Genomic DNA, 19,019 nt, shown 5'->3' on the forward strand with positions numbered 1-19,019 from the left:
TGAAATGCCCCCTCCATGTATCTATGGGATACATGGGGGGGGGCCTGTCGGCCGCTGCGTCATGTGGACAAGCCCCCATTCCTGCCGGGGCCCCCTTACAAGAGATCGGGGGAAGGGGTTTCCCAGCGGTCAGGATCAGTTATTTTGCACTGCAGTATTCCATTAATGGGGCAGACTTACTTATCAGGGACCCTTTCCACCTAATGGGGTGACATAGTGGTCTGCCTATCAAGTTTTTATTAAGAAAATACCTTATTTACATACTATTTGGGTTACAATTATTTTGTACCAGGACATGTGGATTGTTATGAGGGACAAGTAGATTCTGCTCCGTTTTAGTCCCTTGGACAAGTAGTTTAAAAAATAAAAAAATAAAATAAAAAGAATCCACACCCCTGGATAGATATGAGAGATTGATAGATAGATAGATAGATAGGAGATAAAAAAAAAATATCTAAGGAGCAGCACAAACAAAGACCAAAAATAGGTGATGGGTGCCAACAGTCTATTGTCCCAGGTGACGGGTCAAAGGTAGATAATCAAGGTAAAAAATTCCGCAGCACTCCAAGGTAGATGCAAAAGGTGGTGGATTTAATGGCCTGACGGCATAGCGACGTTTCGGCTGCCCGCTTGCAGCCTTTCTGAAGCTTGAGAAAGGCTGCAAGCGGGCAGCCGAAACGTCGCCATGCCGTCAGGCCAAAAAATCCACCGCCTTTTGCATCTACCTTGGAGTGCTGAGGAATTTTTTACCTTGATTAGATATGAGATAGATAGATAGATAGATAGATACATCCAAAAACACAAGGTAGGCAGCACAACCTCAATTGTCCATATATATAGTAGATAGGGGTGCAAGCAAAAAATGGGGTCCCAGTCGCAGACCTCGTCCATCGATGCAACACTTAGAGAATAGCAGCACTCCCAAATAGCATATGGTGAAAAAAACAGAGCTTTATTGGCCCATGTTAGAGCAACATTTTGATGGTATCACCCCCTCTTTATCAAGCATGCTTGATAAAGAGGGGGTGATACCATCAAAACGTTGCACTAACATGGGCCAATAAAGCTCTGTTTTTTTCACCATATGCTATTTGGGAGTGCTGCTATTCTCTAAGGGGGAGATTTATCAAAACCTGTGCAGAGGAAAAGCAGCCCAGTTGCCCATAGCAACCAATCAGATCGCTTCTTTCTTTTTAACAAGGCCTCTGAAAAATGAAAGAAGCGCTCTGATTGGATGCTATGGGCAACTTTACCTCTGCACGTGTTTTGATAAATCTCCCCCTAAGTGTTTCAAAGATAGATGGATAGATATGAGATAGATACGAGATCGATAGATACGAGATCGATAGATACGAGATCGATAGATACGAGATCGATAGATACGAGATCGATAGATACGAGATCGATAGATACGAGATCGATAGATACGAGATCGATAGATACGAGATCGATAGATACGAGATCGATAGGTTGATACTTATCCACATACGCGCATTTATACAAAGCAAAAATAACCCTGATTATATGGAATGTGCGAATTTTGCGAATACATGACAAATATTTGTCCATATATTCGCAAAATATCACAAATTCGAATATGGCCTATGCTGCTCATCACTACTAGGGATTTCCACAGACACACTAGTGCTTCACAGCACCCGGTTTGGTAAGCCCTGGTAAAGACATTGAACCAGCGAGGGGCATCAGCAAAATATGAAAGCAAAAAACAGACATGTCAGGCTTGTCTTTCCACAGTGAAGGTGGTAAATAAAAATGCAGGAATATTGGCACATCTGTGTGTATGCGTATCAGCAATGTGAATATATCGAATAGAATATACAGTATGTATTCTAGCTCTGCAGTTGTGGCTGAATTAGAATATATATGGTATATATATATATATATATATATATATATACATACACACACACACACACACACACGGTCAGCACTTAGCATCATGTCCCCAGATTTGCCTGACAAGATGTTATGTTAACTCAAAGGGAGGAAACCGACAATAGGAAAAACGAGTAAGCGATAAAATAACAGGTGGAGCAGAAGGAAGGGCGGATGATGGTGATCACAGCGGGGGCTCTGGATCCATAGAGAACAAGTGACCAATATCAATGAGATACAACTCCATACAAAGCTGAAAACACAGTAATAATATCAGTGATCTCCAAGCTGTGACTTTCCAGTTGTTGCAAAACTACAACTCCCAGTATGGCCAGAATGTAGTTTCCTTACAGCTGGATTGCACTGGTGTATACGGTCTATCCATGCACCTGCACTGAAAAGTAAAGCCTATATATGCAACACACTAGTAAACAAGCAATACAGGTATCACCATAATGCAGTGTTTCCCAACCAATGTGCCACCAACTGTTGCACAACTAAAACTCCCAGCATGCCCAGATAGATGGGAGTTCGAATGTTGCAACAGCTGGAGAAATACTGGTTGGGAAACACTGCCATGGAGAGTACACTGCATCTTCTGCCTCTCTGCTCAGTGAACACACAGACTCCTCATATTTAACATGAGCACCTGCATATACTTTCCATGGCCCCCTATGCAATTGCTGTACAGGAGCAGGGACTCCGGTCGGTACTGAGTGGTGAGGCGTACACGGTCTTCCTACATACTGCATCACCACTTACCTCCAGGACCCCAGAAAATGTGAACTGAGCAGCGAGGCATAAAGGTCTAAAGCAGTGTTTCCCAACCAGGGTGCCTTCAGATGTACAAATTATTATTATTTTTTTTTCAAATTTAATCTAAATTAATCGACTCCCTCCCCTCTAGTTTGCGCGTATTGAAGTGTAAAAAAAAATGCCCACAAAGTAAAATTACGCGTGACGAAGGCTTCACAGAGTAAAGAACAAATTATTTAATTCCTGTTCACTTTGGAATGCTACAACTGGCGGCAGATGAAAAGCGACCGTCCATTTATTTCTGTCAAAACAGGCTATTTATCGGATTCCGCTCATATCATTATTACCAATCATTCCAGCTACAATTTCGAGAACTCTCTATAGACAAAGTTAAATAACATGAATGTAGCTGTATTTTGTCTGGGGCCCCGATGGATAATAGCAGCTCCATTACGTGGACAGAGGCAACGATTGCGTGCAGAGATGGAGCGAACAAGGGCCGGCGCAGTTTAAGAGCTTATCCTGCTCTTAACTAGGACTGAACCTGAAATTAGTCTCAACTGGCTCCACGAGAAAACATTTCATGTATGCTTTTAAGGTGACGGATGCTACTCCACATGGCGAGAACAGGTTGTTATGACATGTAATGTACCAGTGGTGATGGACATCGCTTAACAACGTCTGTCAAGTGGGTTAGTCAGAAATACTACAGAAATGAAGCGACGAGGCGTTGATGGTGACGCCGGGAAGGTCCGATGACGCCGCCGCACTAAATACGTTTTGTATTTTCATAAACAGTGATGACATTGTATTACGTGGGCTAAAACGAACCGTCACCGGACATATTAAAGCAGATTTAGCAGCCCAGGACACCGCTGGGTATGAATAACACTTTAGGCTAAATTCACATCACCGCTCAGCTCTGTCACGTTCGAGGTCCATTTCGTTATTTTAGTTTTTTTTTTTTTTTTTTGCGTCAAATGGACCCTAAGTGGGTCAGAGCACACTGCCGGGTCCCAACATATGCTATTGACTTGAATGGGATCCGTTGGGTGGCCATTATTTAAGAGGAGTTGCATTATTTTTTTTGCTCCACTCAACTCCCGTCTCTTTGCGCCGGAGCCCCCTTTAGCGGTGATGTGAACGAGGTTTTATAAATTTTATAAGCCAGGAATAACAGTATCTAATCCAGTTTATTATTATGATATAAATTATTATCTCTTTTAGTTGTTTTCACTGCGTAATACCGCCTTCATTTTCGGGGGTTCCAGTTAACAGACCACCACAGATTATTAAGGTGTCATGCACACATGACGTGGTGTAGATCAGTGTTTTCCAACCAGTGTGCCTCCAGCTGTTGTAGAACTACAACTCCCAGCATACCTGGACAGCCAAAGATAACTTATAATGAAAATATAGAAGTAACATTTTGATGCATATATACAGCTGAAGGTATGAAATATAGGTATACAATATATGCAAAATGATAATTATATTTTATAATAAAAAATAATTAAAGGAGATATCTCACGGAATAAATCTACATGATAGGGGATACATTTTAGATCATGGGTGGTCGGAACGCTGGGGCCCCCCGCGATCTTCTATATGAAGCCCCTCCACTGGAGCGGGCCGCCACGCTCCCTCCATACGGGAGAGCCGTTCGGCTATCTTAGGCTCTCCCATAGAGAGATATAGAGGGAGCATGGCGGCCCCTGCTTCGGGTGGTGGTCATGACACGCCGCTCCAGAGGAAAGACGGGGCTCCATACAGGAGATCGCAGGGGACCCCAGCACTCGGACACCCCAAGTGATCTAAAACTTTTCCCCTATCTGCAGGAAAAAATAAGTTTTGTTTTTTTTTCTCTGAGGCTACTCCTTTTTTTTTTTTTTGTATAACTGTTTATTTAAAGGATTTTGTATCTTAATACAGAAGAAAAATACGACATGTGTACAGTAAGCATGAGTACTTTGCAATATATAAAGCAAAATTTGCAACTTTATATATATATATATATATAAAGGAGAAACACTGTAGAGATGAAGTAGGAGGAGAGAAAGGGGCAGAAAGTAAAATTAAAAAAGAAATAATGATGAAATAAATTAAAATAAATAAAAGAGAGAATATAAAATAGAGAATCTCGCATGGCCATGGCACATTAGTGGTTATTCAGAGAATCATCATACTCCTCCCAAAGCCTCCATATCTTCTGAAAGACACTGAGGCTACTCCTTATAATCCTTACCGGATAAATTCACATTTTTTACATTTGGATCGCTGGAGTGCCGCCTGTTATTAGGGTGTGTTCACACTACGATTGTAGTGTACGGCTGCTGGATCCGGTTGGGAGGGGCGAAAACAGTCCGCTCCCGTATCCCAGCCGGATCTGGCCTGAACCCCATTCATTTCAATGAGCCGACCGGAGTCAAACGCCGACTCCGGTTGTCTCATTTTTGCCCCGTATACAGTTTTCTGACCGGACCTAAAACACGGTTTTTGGTCCGGTCAGAAAACCGTATACGGGGAAAAATGAGACAAGCGGAGTCAGCGTTTGACCGTACAGTAGTGTGAACCCACTTTCGTTGGATATTAGAAATTGGGCGACCAATGGTCAGGTCCTTTGGCTGACTGAGCACCTGATCCTGGGGTCTGGAACCTGCCACTGTGCTGCTTTCTTCGCTATATGTATATATATATATATATATATATATATATATATATATATATATAGATAAAACTAACAAGTAAAGGTAACATTATAATGTATATATAGAAGTTACATTATAATGTATACGTACATGAGAAAGTATGTAATATACATTTACAGTAGATGCAAAATGATATTTTATTTATGTATATATATATATAATATTTTTTTCTTTACATAATGCTCTGATTGCTGAACGTATAAAATTTATGCAAAATGATTTTATTTTATATATATATATATATATATATATATATATATATATATATGTGTATGTGTGTGTGTGTGTGTGTACACAACCATTATATTTATTTATGTGTGTGCACAGTACACTTTAGTTATTCACGTGTACTGTACACTTATGGCTATATATCTATATATAAGAATTGTTCTGCATGTGTCCTGCATACCTACCGTACATCTAATGTATATAATCATTATTCTACATACATCCCCACCACAGCTCAGTCAGCCGGCCATCCCTCCTTTCCCTAGAGCCCCAGGAATCCCCTCACATCTACACACGACCCCCGGGCATCACCTTCTTCCTTCCATCTTTCCTTCGTGAGGTGATTTCTTCCCCGTGATCCTTTGCGAGCGCAAAAAAAAGCGCGGGAAGCGCAACTTGTGAGGTGATGGAGCGGCCGCTGTCATTCCTGCCGATGTTGTGAGGTAAACAGCAACCCCTTTTGAGGGGGACAAATGTCGGTCCTGGAGGTGATTCATGAGGAGATAGAGGCAGAATTATATAAGGTGTGGATCCTGACGCGTTTTTACTGTGATTTATCACCGAAGCTTATATAAGAAATGTGATCTTTATTACTGCAGACATTTTTTATTCCTCAAGATCAGCAGTCTTCAAACTGTGGCCCTCCAGATGTTGCAAAACTACAACTCCCAGCATGCCCGGACAGCCAACGGCTGTCCGGGCATGCTGGGAATTGTAGTTTTGTAACATCTGGAGGGCCACAGTTTGAAGACCAATGCTCAAGATGGTTCCTGCTCAATGCTCAAGATGGTGCCATCTGAGGCAGTGTTTCCCAACCAGGGTGCCTCCAGCTGTTACAAAACTACAACTTGGCTGTGTGGGCATGCTGGGAGTTGTAGTTTTACAACAGCTGGAGGAACCCTGATTGGGAAACACTGACCTAAGGGGGGTCTTACAAAAGGCTTAGTTTTTTAATTTATGTATTTTAATACACCATTTATTTTACATTACACACAACAATACACCTGCCGCATGGCCGCACTGTATATATTTATATATATATATATATATATATATATATATATATATATACGGCGCAATTGTTATGACGTTAAGTCCGTTAAGAAATTCTGCCTCAGGGCATGTTCACACGTACATAATCCGCTGCAGGTTTTCCGCATCGGAAAGTCAATGGGTAGCAACATAATCCTTTTACGGATTTTCTGCTGAAGAAATTCCGTTTCGTAATTCCGTTTGCAGCTTCTCTCCTGCGAAATTCCGCTTGCAGAATTCTGCAGCAGGGAATCTGCATCTGGAATTTTCTATGCAGGAAAACCCATAGCCAGTTATGTAAGTGTGAACCCGCCCTAAGGATAAGTTCACGCGTACAGGATCTGCTGCATATTTTTGCTTCAACGGGTAGCAAAATCAGCTGCAGAAAATATGCAGCAAAAATATGCAGCAAATCCTGTACTTGTGAACGTACCCTTAGAGTACGTTCAAACATACAGGATCTGCTGCATATTGTTACGCTGCGGATCCACCTACGATGGACCCTACAATGTTGCCTCCATCTGTGACTGCTCACAGCGGCAATCCGCCATTATGAGCAGACACACTGCTATGTGTGAGTAGCAGCGCGCATGCGCAGTATACTCATCGCGGCAGCACACATTGCGGCTGCTTCCGGCCTAGCTCAGGGAGCAGGAGGAGCTACCGCGATGTGTGCGAGTACACTGTGCATGAGCGCGACGCCTCGCACATCGCAGCGTGTCTTAAGGTTCAAAATCCGGATGCTGTATGTGTGAATTCACCCTAAGGGCTCGTTCACACGGACGGATGGACCCTACAATGTGCCTCCAGATGTGCCTGCTCGTAGCGGTAATCCGCTGCTAGGAGCAGACACACTGTGATGTGCGAGTCGCCGCACGCATGTGCAGTGTACTAGCACATATCGCAGCTGCTCCCCCTGCTCCCTGAGCTAGTCCGAGGGCAGCTGCGATGTGTGCAGTAAACTGCACATGCACGTGGCGACTTGTGGATTGCCGCTCCGAGCAGGCACATCTGGAGGCACACTGTAGGGTCCATCGTCAGCAGATCTGCAGTGTAAAATACTCTGCGGATCCGTCCATGTGAACAAGCCCTAAGAGTGTGTTTACACGTGCATATTTTTGCTGCAGATTTGCTGCTACAGATTTTGCTGCCCTTTGACTTCAGTGGGCAGCAAAATCTGCTGAAGCTAATTTTCAGCAGATCTGCAGCAGAAAATCCGCGTGTGTGAACGGGGTCAGTATTTGCTACGGAAAATCCGCAGCAGATTTTGCTACCATTGACTTCAATGGGTGGGAAGGAAAAATCCGCAAATCTGCCACTACTGCTGATTTTCTGCTGACTCATTGAAGTCAATTGGAGCAAAAGCTGCAGTGGATTTTCCGCAGCAAATATGCTGCGGAAATTCTGCAGGTAATCTGGCCATGTGAACAGACCCTAAGGCTCTGTTCACATGAAATGTCCTCATGGAAAAGCTCTTTGCAGACATTCCACTGACTGCAGAGCGCTGGCAGAACATGCCGGCCCTAGGACCGCTCGGAAATTCACCATCTTCAGCTGCTGCCGGATAGCCGTTTAAGGTGGCCCGTGTGGTCCGGTGATGATCACTCACCTGTCCCCGGCGCTCCGGACTGTTCTCTTCAGGATCCCCTGCATCGCCGTCGCTCTCCTTCGTCGTCATCACGTCGCCGCGCACGCCGCCCCATCATCCAATAGGAACGGCGTGTGCAGCGACGTGATGATGGCGATGAAGAGCGACAATCCCAGGCAGCAGAGAAGGTTCGGAGCAGCGGGGACACCCAGAGGACGCGGCAACAGCGATGGAGGGCGACATCCAGGAAACCGGAATCTGAATTTCCACACCAGGAGATTCTGTGAACAATGCAGCAGAGTCCCATTGAAATCAATGGCACTCTGCTGCTGTGAGGAAGATTCATGCGTGAGGAAGATTCATGCGGAATTCCGCTCGGACATTCTGCTATGTGAACATGGCCTAAAAAGGTAAAGAAATAATTTTACAGATTTGGCATTGGAACCCAGAAGCTACCGAGTAGGCCTCAGTCCATATTAACTGTATTTTTTTCTTTTTGTTATGTTAATTACATGTATTTTGACTTACAAACTTTTGCATACAACACTAACGTGTATATATATATATATATATATATATATATATATATATATATATAAAAATATAAAATTCAGTCAACTAGGGGTTAAACAATTTTGTCTAAATCGTTTTTACTAACTTGCAAAGCATTCCAAAAGTATGTCTAATCCGAGAGCGTCCCAAAATGAGATTTTTATGAGTCTCCGCGGATTCCGCGCCGGCCTCATTATAGTATTTTGCTCGGCCGAGCAGGTAAATGTGACCGCGCTCTTACATGGCTTTGTATTTGAAGTCTGTGATAACATCAGCGGGAGGCTTCCTAAGGACATTTACTATAATTGGCAGGGATTACGGCAAAGGGCGTGATCCCAGTGAAAGGTTATGGCCCTACCTGTGCACACTCGGTGCACGCTTTGTATTTGTCTTGAAGAAATTTTACACTGTAAATAGCAACCTAGCATAATGGGCGAGGATCAGCCGCGCAGCTTCGGCCAATTCTTTCATTTTATTTCTTATATCCTGTTTGCTATGAGTTTCTGTATACCCAGGTGAGAGATGTTGGCACAGACGCCAGGCATTCTTTGCATCACCTGTTTATACCGCTACACTTGTATAGACCTCTATTTAACATGTGCACCCTTTTTCCCTTGGCTTGCACTTTTTCCCTTATGCCAATATGAAATATACCAAATTCGTGATATTCGTCATATTGTCGCAAGATGTATGGATTATGACGTTTTATTTTTCGATATACATTGTTGAATTGTGGATTTCTACTCCAACCATCAAGTGGTGTGAAATTGCAAAAAAAAAGAAAAATGTTTTACTTTTTCAAAAAGTGAATTATTATTATTATTTTTTAAAGGGGTACTCCGCCCCTAGACATCTTATCCCCTATCCAAAGGATAGGGGATAAGATGTCAGATCGCGGGAGTCCCGCCGCTGGGGACACCCGGGATCTCGTCTGCAGCACCCACCTATTGCGGCTACCAGAAACGCTGGAGGCTTCGGCTCCCGACCACAGTGACGTAAGATCGTGACGTCACGACTCCACCCCCATGTGAATTCACGCCCCGCCCCTCAATGCAAGTCTATAGGAGGGGGCGTGACAGTCATGACGGGGCGGGACTTTACACGGGGGCGGAGTCGTGACATCACGATCTTGCGTCCTCGTGGTCGTGAGGCGTTAGGATGAGAGCCTCCAGCGCTGCCGGAAGTTGCGACAGGTGGGTGCTGCAGCCGAGATCCCAGGTGTCCCCAGCGGCGGGATCCCCACGATCTGACATCTTATCCCCTATCCTTTCGATAGGGTATAAGATGTCTAGGGGTGGAGTACCCCTTTAAGTAGACCAAAGTATTAGTAGTGCTCATAAAAATTTTACCTTTACGTTCCAATTAAAATTACACTCACCAAAGAAGAGAGAAAGAAATGTGTAACTCAAGAAAAAAAGAAAAGATGTATTTGGTTAGTAAAAGTCCATGTAGCCACATGCATACTCTGAAAAAATAAGGAGTGATGGTTAAGAATTAGGGGCTTTTTCTACCCCACCCTATGTTCTGACCCTGTTACACCCTACTTTGCATGGGTTTCATTGCCCTGAAAAGGACAATCCCACACAGGAACCTATCCCTGTTACACCCTGGATCACCCAGACTTCCCTACACATTTATACCATGTATACCACTGGAGTTCTCAGGGGATAATAGTATAAGGGTTGGTGTGTGATCAACAAATTAATAAAGAGTTATTCCAACTTAATGCAGCCTGTCCCCTTTTAACAGGATATGGGATAAGTTTTAGATGACAGTGGGTCCAACTACTGGACCATTTGATCTCCAGATCAGTGCCCAACTCCTTTCTTTTGAACACATTTGCTGCCGCTCCATTTATTGTCTACGCAGCATAAAATGTTGGGTGCCTGGTTAGTGTACCCCAACATATAAGACTACCAGGTTATGTTTATCATTTTGACCATAACCCAATCCGATGGGCAATAAAACATTAACAAAATCCTTTACTGGTACACACCTTGAATACCTTTTGGGATCAATAAACAATGCTGCTCACTAATAAAAATACACTGCTCCCAAAAATAAAGGGAACACATCCTAGATCTGAATGAACTAATGATATGAAATACTTTCGTCTTTACATAGTTGAATGCGCTGACAACAAAATCACCAAAAATTATCAATGGAAATCAAATGTATCAGGTGGATGGACCAAGACGTCCCAGATGTGCTCAATCGGATTCAGGGGAACGGGCGGCCAGTCCATAGCATCAATGCCTTCCTCTTGTAGGAACTGCTGACACACTCCAGCCACATGAGGTCTAGCATTGTCTTGTATTAGGAGGAACCCAGGACCAACCGCACCAGCATATGGTCTCATAAGGGGTCTGAGGGTCTCATCTCGGTACCTAATGGCAGTCAGGCTACCTCTGGCAAGCACATGGATGGATGTGCGGCCCCCCAAAGAAATGCCACCCCATACCATTAGTGACCCACCGTCAAACCGGTCATGCTGGAGGATGTTGCAGGCAGCAGAACGTTCTCTACGGCGTCTCCAGACTCTGTCATGTATGTCACATGTGCTCAGTGTGGTTCACAGGTTCTGCTTTCATCTGTGAAGAGCACAGGGCGCCAGTGGTGAATTTACCAATCTTTGTGTTCTCTTGCAAATGCCAAATCTCCTGCACGGTGTTGGGCTGTAAGCACAACCCCCACCTGTGGACGTTGGGCCCTCATACAACCCTCATGGAGTCTGTTTCTGACTGTTTAAGTGGACACATGCACATTTGTGGCCTGCTGGAGGTCATTTTGCAGGGCTCTAGCAGTGTTCCTCCTGCTCCTCCTTGCACAAAGGTGGAGGTAGTGGTCCTGCTGCTGGGTTGTTGCCCCCCTACGGCCTCCTCCACATCTCCTGATGTACTGGCCTGTGTCCTGGTAGTGCCTCCATGCTCTGGACACTACGCTGACAGACACAGCAAACCTTCTTGCCACAGCTCGCACTGATGTGCCATCCTGGATGAGCTGCACTGCCTGAGCCACTTGTGTGGGTTGTAGACTCCGTCTCATGCTACCACTAGAGTGAAAGCACCGCCAGCATTCAAAAGTGACCAAAACATCAGCCAGGAAGCATGAGAAGTGGTCTGTGGTCACCACCTGCAGAACCACTCCTTTATTGGGGGTGTCTTGCTAATTGCCTATAATTTCCACCTGTTGTCTGTTCCATGTGAAATTGATTGTCAATCAGTGTTCTTCCTGAGTGGACAGTGGGATTTCACACAAGTGTCATTGACTTGGAGTTACATTGTGTTGTTTAAGTGTTCCCTTTATTTTTTTGAGCAGTGTACATTGGGGACATATTCAAAAACTTGCTTAGTTTTACTAGACAGTCTAAGGCTATGTTCACATGGCAGAAGTTTTGAATGTTCCCCCATTGATCTGTATTGGTGCCCTCATATTGCTCATTAGAACATAATAATGGCGGCGGCAGCAGAAATGGCCAATTGTCAGCCTATGGGTTTTATAGGGGACACACAGAATTTCACAGCACCAGCGAAAATGCATGATAACTAGATGGTCCTGAAAAAAAAATGGTGCAAAGTATGTCACATTGTAAGTGCAAAGGCAATGATCCATTTTATCCAAAGTGTGTAAGGATATGTTTACATGTCAGATTGCAAAACTGACTTATATTTCCAAGGCAGAAGGTTGAGCCGTGGATTTTTGCTGTGGATTTTTGTGGATGTGCAGCAGGTTCACAAAAATTCACGTCCAAGATAAGTGACCTACCGCTTATTTCCATAGACAATTTTTTATGTGGCGGCTGCAAAGAAATGAACCGTAGAAATTTTCCATTGGATACTGTCAGTGATTATAGACAATCTGTAAAGACTTACATGGACCTAAAATTTCTTACAAATGAAGGTTTGGTACAATTGTATCCAGTCTAGACAATCCTCTGACTCCTATATGTACTGATACATTGTATCAAGGAAAAGCAGAATGTTTAGAAATTAAATTATGTTATCACTAGTAATGCTGACTTTTTGTTTTCCTCTGACAAAAGTGTCAGGAATCCATTGCAAAATCTGCTTCTTTGTTTACTGTGACATTATTTTTTGTTAAATCAGAAAATTTTTATTAAACTTTTTTGCATAAAACAAACAATACACAAATACAAAAGTCCCCCCCCACCCACAAAAAACAGCCCTCCTCCCCCCTCACCCCCAAGTCCTGTGTCTTTACCTCATAGCGAATCTAAGACAAAATAGCAAAACGTAAGGCAGCACAACATCGGACACAGTAGAAAGGGGTCGTCATGCCTTAGCTAGGGATCGACCGATAAAGTTTTTTTAGGGACGATACCGATAATCGGTGGAGGTTAGGGCCGATAGCCGATAACTTATACCGATATTCCGGTATAAGTTATCGGCTATTTATCCCCCCGCGACACCGCTGCAGATCATTGATTTAAAGCGGGCGCTTTAAATCAATGCACTGCAGTGGCTTTTGCGGTGCCATAGGCCGCCGCCGCCACCCGCTTCTCTCCCCCTACCTGTCAGGGTGGTCCGGGCCATCCATCCTTCCTGTAGTGTCCGGCGGCATTCCGGGTGGAGGGTGAAACGGTCTGGGCTGTCCTTCTTCTCCGGGGGTGCTCTTCTCCACTCCGGGCAGGCTCCGGCCTAGTAACGCAGCATAGACGCCGCAGCATAGACGCCGCTGCGCAGTGACGCCCGGACCGGTTCATACTCCACCCGGAATGCCGCCGGACACTACAGGAAGGATGGATGGCCCGGACCACCCCCATTATGGGTAAGTTTAAATTTTTTTTATTGACTCGGAGGGGGGGGGGGGGGGGGAGTTCACTGATCTGAAGAAGGGGGCACTGTCCCCCGAAGCGCGTTATCTAGCCTGTATCCCTGCTTGCTATGATTCTACACCAATAAAGAAGCTATATCTTGCAAAATACTTCTGCCTCGGACTTTTCATCTTCATCTCACCAGGACAACAGCAGCGCCCTTTGAAAAGTTTTTTTTTCTTCCTTACCACGGCAGTGACAGTGCAGCGCTCCCGGTCAGCGGGTCTGACCGGGGCGCTGCAGAGAGAAGAACGCCGCGAGATAATTAACAAAAGTTACTTATCATATGTGAAGGTAGAAACGTGACACCAGGAGGAATGAAGTCTGATAAGTTCAACACAAATTATAGAAGTTAATTCTATTAAAGATTACATAAGCAGGCTGCTTCAACTATGAACCTTGTGCTGTAAGTACCTGTTAGGATTCAGCAGGCTGGATGTGGATCCTCTGTGTCAGCGAGGGATTGGCGTGGACCGTGCCGGTGGACCGGTTCTAGGTTGCTACTGGTATTCACCAGAGCCCGCCGCAAAGCGGGATGGTCTTGCTGCAGTGGTAGCAACCAGGTCATATCCACCGGCAACGGCTCAACCTCTCTGACTGCTGAGAAGGCGTGGGACAGAAGGACTAGACAGAGGCGAAGTCAGATGTAGCAGAAGGTCAGGGCAGGCGGCAAGGTTCGTAGTCAATGGAGATAGCAAGAGGTCTGGAACACTGGTAAGGCAAACACAGTAAACACTTTCTGTAGGCACAAGGGCAACAAGATCCAGCAAAGCAGGGAAGGGGAAGTGAGGTTATATGGACGTGGAGCAGGTGGAAGCTAATTAGACTGATTGGGCCAGGCACCAATCCCAGAGAGCTGGTGCGCGTGCGCCCTAAGGAGCAGAGCCGCGCGCGCCAGGACGTGACAGCCGGGGACCGGGACAGGTGAGTAACTTGGGATGCGATTCGCGAGCGGGCGCGTCCCGCTATGCGAATCACATCCTCGCCGGCAGTGTCAATGCAGCGCTCCCGGTCAGTGGGTCTGACTGGGGCGCTGCAGAGAGGGGAATGCCGCGAGCGCTCCGGGGAGGAGCAGGGACGCGGAGCGCTCGGCGTAACAGTACCGCTGCATCAAAGTAAATTGATTCAAAAGAAGAATAAGTATTTGAAATCCACAAAAGGAAACAATAATACTGTATGACTCTTAATTGCTAAAGTCACCTTATGTTTGATAGCCCCTTTAATATTGGTGTATAAAACACCAATTTTGATAGCTTCTCCCCATTGACCATCCACAGCACACCCTGATTTCCATGCACAATTTTTCCAATACATTGAGGTAAGTCTTTAAAAACCTCATCGACTTGTACTGTAAACTGCCAGAGATTGTGCACGACATTTCAGTAGCAAACCCATCCTATCTGAACACAGCCGTATAGATTTACAAATTCAGTAATGAAAATAACTTAATTGCGATAAGCACTGTACACGTTGCCAAGTCTGTAAAGTGAGATATAATTGTTACTTAGAGCAAGAAATGCTGAGTTAAATAATTGTAGAAGTAAAATCATAAAAAGCCGACAATCTTCTGGTTCCATGACATCATTTTACTGCTTGCCCATCGTCGTCTTGTAGCCAAGCCAATGGCCCGCAGCTGGATCCATACTCGACTGGCACCCTCCCTCTGTATCTGCTATACATATATACCAGGTTCACCCAGCTGCAGGTTACACATCCCCTGAGAACTGTTATTGAGTCTGGCATCCAGTATAATGGAACAAGTTACAACAATCCTGAATCGTATTAAACAAAGAAACTTTTATATATTTGGTTTTATTAAGTTGTAGGCATCTGTTATTAAGCATGATCTATCACGAACACAGACGTAGGGAGATATAAAAGTGCGCCTTGTCGTGACGCGGAGGCTGTAGCGTCAGCAGCTGATGCGCACTTAATACATTTATTTTTAATCCATTTTACTAGTAGCTGCCACCTATATCCTATATCTGAATGCATTATATTTAGGATGATGGCATCTTAATCCTCCACTGTGTAAACATACGAAGGTGAGTAAAAGTTACCTGGATAGCTAATAATTCACCGAGAGACATGAATAGCTTATTTGATGGCATCTGTATGCAATGTAGGTCAGTAAACCTGGTAAATAAATATGGCTGATACCAGGGGATGTGCATTTTGTATGCAGGTGTGAAGAACAGTGACACAAAAACTCAAACTTCATTCCATCGGAAATATATTGGTTTAAAGGGGTACTCCACTGCCCCAGCGTTCGGAACATTTTGTTCCGAAAGCTTGGAGCGGGCGGCAGGGATCGTGCAACCTCATTGCAAGTCTATGCGAGACCGCCATGCCCCCTCCCATATACTTGCATTGAGGGGGCGTGGCGTGATGTCACGAGGGGCGTTGCCATGACGTCACGACTGCCCGCCCGCACCCAGCGTTCTAAACGAACGCTGGGTGCTGCACAGAGATCGCGGGGATCCCGGCTTCAAGACCCTTGCGATCAGACATCTTATCCCCTATCCTTTGGATAGGGGATAAGATGGCTAGGGGCGGAGTACCCCTTTAATGCCCAATGTCGCTATATATATATATATATATATGTGTGTGTGTGTGTGTGTTATGGAATCTTAGACCAGGCCACAGATCATAGCAGACAGAGATCAAGCGGTTATTTTGCCATTTGAATTTCCAAAGTTCAACCCTCCAGCTGTCGCAAAACTACAACTCCTAGCATGCCTGAACCGCCGATGGCATCACCGCCTTAGTGTATGGCCGGCTTTACTCTCCTCTGCTATTTGCACATTATCACTTCAGCAGGATCAGACTAGGGTTCTGTTTGTAGTCTGTATCCATGGAGACACATAGCTCTGCATAAAAGCTGCATAGACAAAATAGTGTGATGTCCCAGTATGGGATGTAGTCCCATACAGTACTTTGGCTCTGTCAGGTTGAGTCTCTCTCAGTCCTAGGTGCCCTCCTGCAGTGTCTCCCCCATAGTAATATATATTATGTACAGTGTTATGTATAAAGGACCTTTGAGTTAGTCACATGATAATGTGTTCACCTGATGACCTGCAGCTTGACCTATGGGCTTCTGACTCAGCCCCCCTTTATAAGAGGGGGAGCCATTACAATCTCTCTCTTACTGCTGAGGTACAGTAAAGACCAGATGTCTCGGAGCCAGTGTCCAGCACATCTGGAGGCCGCAAGCCTAACCTGCAGCCACATGCAAGTAAGTCAAGTCTTCTATGTCTGCTGTTACTACCTACAGTCAAGTCTATTATAGTCAGCGTGGCTGTCCTAAAGTCTGTCAAAGTCACTGCAAGTCCCAGCAAGCTGCGAGGTCCTTCTGTGTTGCTGGCCACCTCTCTGGGATCCTGACCTAGCTGTAAAGACTATTTCCATCTGTCTACCTCAGTAAAGCTACCATTAACCCTAACCTGGTCTTGGACTATTGTTGCCTTGCTTAAGCTAGGGATAGCGGTTCTACCGTTTGGGTGGTTACCGGGAAAACCACGCCCTGGCGTCACGAACATTTAGGGGTTAATATCATCTGCCCCTGGGCTTTAACATCAACCCCATACACCTCACCTTCACACCCTGTGGCACACCACAAAATATTTAAAAATAAAATTGGCTAAAACCTTTCAAACTTGCACATAGTTTTTATAGGTTTCTGCAGTCATGGCATATCTGTCTGCAGTGGCTTATGATCAGTAAGAAGACATATTGTGGTGTTACATCTGATTGCACATGAGTGTAATCATTTTTCACCCTGTTAATTCATCTGCGTAATAATGGCTTTAATCTGTGACCTGTTGAGAACCCTGGTAAGGACAAGCTGAGTGATGTTAACCTGAGATGAGCGGGTTAGATGTAGTGTTTAAAGGGGTATTGTTATGATTCGGCTAGCTGGATGTGGATCCACTGTGTCAGCGAGGGATTGGCGTGGACCGTGTCGGTGGACGGTTCTAGGGTTGCTACTGGTTTTCACCAGAGCCCGCCGCAAAGCGGGATGGTCTTACTGCGGCAGTAGCAACCAGGTCGTATCCACCGGAAACGGCTCAACCTCTCTGACTGCTGAGAAGGCGTGGGACAGAAGGACTAGACAGAGGCAAGGTCAGATGTAGCAGAAGGTCGGGGCAGGCGGCAAGGATCGTAGTCAATGAGGATAGCAGGAGATCTGGAACACAGGCTTTGGACAACACTAACGCTTTCTCTGGCACAAGGCAACAAGATCCGGCAAGGAAGGAAAGGGGAAGTGAGGTTATATACACAGGGTGCAGGTGGAAGCTAATTAGACTGATTGGGCCAGGCACCAATCACTGGTGCACTGGCCCTTTAAATCTTAGAGAGCTGGCGCGCGCGCCCTAGAGAGCGGAGCCACGCGCGCCAGAACATGACAGCCGGGGACCAGGACGGGTAAGTGGCTTGGGATGCGATTCGCGAGCGGGCGCGTCCCACTATGCGAATCGCATCCCCATCGCGAATGTCAGTGCAGCGCTCTTGGTCAGCGGGTCTGACCGGGGCGCTGCAGAAAGGAGAACGCCGCGAGCGCTCCGGGGAGGAGCAGGGACCCGGAGCGCTCGGCGTAACAGGTATTCTACAAAAAAATAGTTTTTTATATATAGTTTTTTATATATATCAACTGGCTCCAGAAAGTTAAACAGATTTGTAAATTACTTCTATTAAAAAAATCTTAATCCTTCCAATAACTATCAGCTGCTGAAGTTGAGTTGTTCTTTTCTGTCTGGCAACAGTGCTCTCTGCTGACATCTCTGCTTGTCTCGGGAACTGCACAGAGTAGAAGAGGTTTGCTATGGGGATTTGCTTCTACTCTGGACAGTTCCTGAGATAGGTGTCATCAAAGAGCACAGAAAAGAAAAACTCAACTTCAGCAGCTCATAAGTACTGAAAGGATTACAATTTTTTTAATAGAAGTAATTTATAAATCAGATGCATTCGCAAACAGCTGTTACCCGGCATGTTGCTGACCTGTGGCGTACCCTCAAGATCCGTCCGTGTTTGCACCCTGCCATGTTTGCACTTTTGTAATAAAGAATTTCGTTACCTTTGGACCGGTGAGTGACGCCCATCTTTCTTTTTACTTGCATTCACTTAACTGTATTTTATGAACCAACCCAACTGGAGGTGTGGCGTCTCGGGGTGGGAAGGTGAGGTGTATGGGGCAGGTGTTATTAACCCCTAAATGTTCGTGACACCAGGGCATGGTTTTCCCGGTAACCATCCGAACGGTATTACCGCTATCCCAAGCTTAGGTAGGGCGATAATCGTCCAAGACCAGGTTAGGGTTAACGGTAGCTTTACTGAGGTAGACAGATAGTAATAGTCTTCACAGCTAGGCCAGGATCCCAGAGAGGTGGCCAGTAACACAGAAGGACCTCGCAGCTTGCTGGGACTT

At 45.2% G+C, this 19,019-nt stretch overlaps 1 protein-coding gene and 1 long non-coding RNA gene across 5 annotated transcripts in view; one reads left to right on the forward strand and one right to left on the reverse strand.

The window, feature by feature from the left end:
* Window positions 1-6,003, reverse strand: part of BMAL1 (basic helix-loop-helix ARNT like 1) — a 143,813-nt gene extending 137,810 nt beyond the window's left edge. Inside the window, exon 1 of one of the 4 annotated variants that reach the window (XM_056527958.1) lies at window positions 5,901-6,003. The gene's annotated coding sequence lies outside the window, so the exon portion shown is untranslated. Of the gene's footprint in view, window positions 1-5,817 lie in introns of all 4 variants that reach the window. The other 3 variants (XM_056527952.1, XM_056527954.1, XM_056527957.1) reach the window with 3 other exon arrangements.
* The window catches only part of LOC130277348 (uncharacterized), a 67,600-nt gene continuing 54,567 nt past the window's right edge, over window positions 5,987-19,019 (forward strand). Inside the window, exon 1 of the long non-coding RNA XR_008845435.1 lies at window positions 5,987-6,112. This is a non-coding gene — a long non-coding RNA (uncharacterized LOC130277348). The remainder of the gene's footprint in view (window positions 6,113-19,019) is intronic.

The sequence above is a fragment of the Hyla sarda genome, chromosome 6, assembly GCF_029499605.1.
Source record: "Hyla sarda isolate aHylSar1 chromosome 6, aHylSar1.hap1, whole genome shotgun sequence".
NCBI classification, from domain to species: Eukaryota; Metazoa; Chordata; class Amphibia; order Anura; family Hylidae; genus Hyla; species Hyla sarda.